Below are 1816 nucleotides of genomic sequence, written 5' to 3'. Positions count from 1 at the left end.
GTGCTTCTACACCTGCATTGCTTGCTGTTTGGGGTTTTAGGCTGGGTTTCTGTACAGCACTTTGAGATATCAGCTGATGGACGAAGAGCTATATAAATACATTTGAATTGATTTGATTAAATCTTGAGAAGTTCAATGACTGTTTAGTTAGTGCTTCCCTCAACCATGCAACAGAACCTGTTGGTTAATCATTGTGTTAACTTTGTTTCCTTACCTTTCCTTTTTGACCAGGCTGAAAAGAAAGCCTCAGTCATTCAGTTTGCATTGACTATTGTGGAGGAACGGGAATTCAATATGTTGCCACTCAGCCTGTAATGGGTCCTAGTTGTAGCTGGTGTAGAGAATCAGGCGCAGGACAGCAGATATGAGTAATCAAACGTACTTTACTCAAAATGTAAAATATACAAAGTAACGAAAACACGTCCACCATGACAGACCGAAAATACAAATAAACAATCACTCACAAAAACCATGGGGGGGAACAGAGGGTTAAATAATGAACAAGTGATTGTGGGATTGAATACAGGTGTGTGAAACAAAGACAAAACAAATGGAAAATGAAAAGTGGATCGGCGGTAGCTAGAGGAGAGGGACCGACTTCGGCGGAAGTCGTGACACAGCCCAAACTAAGAACCTGTTTGTGATATGTGTTAGGCAGGGCTCCCCATGCTCTTGTTTCCATGGCGTAGTATGCCCTTTAGACACACAAATCAAATCAAATTGTATTTGTCACATGCACCGAATACAACAGGTGTGAACCTTACCTTGAATTGCTTACTTACAAGACCTTCAAGAAATAGAGTTAAGAAAATATTTGCTAAATAAACTAAAGTAAAAAAAATATATATAATCAAAAAGTAACACAAGAAAATTACATAACAATAATGAGTCTACGGTATATACAGAGCATACCGGTACCTAGTCAGTGTGCGGGGGTACAGGTTAGTCGAGGTAATTTGTACATGTAGGTAAAATGTGGAAAAAGTCAAGGGGTCTGAACTTTCTGAAGGCACTGCAGGAAGTCAACAGGATAGTAGATAAACAGAGTAGCATTAGCTTGTATGTGAGTGGGTGTGCGTATGTGTAGACTCAGTATACATTTATGTGCATATTATATGTGAATGAGCAGATGATGGGTTGAGTGTTTCTTTGAGTGTGTAAGGCCCTTTGAGTGTGTAAGGCCCTTTGAGTGTGTAAGGCCCTTTGAGTGTACATAGAGACAGTGTAAAAATAAAAGTATCAATAGGGATGCAAGGTTAACTCAATCTGTGTAGCTTAATAAATGTTACATAGGGATGCAACATTTCAACATGTGATAGCATGAAACTAAACATATGACATTTTACATCCGCCTCCCGGGCATTTGCTAGGTGACCTGTTCAAAGCCAACGGCTTCTGTGAAAACACAGGATTGTTGATAAACAACAGCTCCCCAGGACTGCTGCGCAGAAGAACTATCAGCCCACAGAGAAAAGCATGAGATTGAACTTTTCCCTGTAGTTAACACATCAACATTTCCCTTTTTTTAATTAACCTTATTTAACTAGACAAGTCAGTTAAGAACAAATTCTCATTTACAATGACGGCCTAGGAACAGTGGGTTAACTGCCTTGTCAGGGGCAGAACAGATTTTTACCTGTCATCTCTGGGATTAGATCTAATACCTTACTGCTTTATGTATGACTAGTGATTGTGATCAAATCAATGCATATTAGCCACTTTTAATGCAACATACGAAACAAAACGTACTATGCAAGATATTTTGTTCTAGGCAAACGGATCAGATAGGATTCTATTTCCCATGACTCAGCCCATG

This window comes from Salvelinus sp. IW2-2015, unplaced genomic scaffold (genome assembly GCF_002910315.2).
Source record: "Salvelinus sp. IW2-2015 unplaced genomic scaffold, ASM291031v2 Un_scaffold1131, whole genome shotgun sequence".
NCBI lineage: Eukaryota > Metazoa > Chordata > Actinopteri > Salmoniformes > Salmonidae > Salvelinus > Salvelinus sp. IW2-2015.
This window is presented reverse-complemented; position numbering follows the sequence as displayed.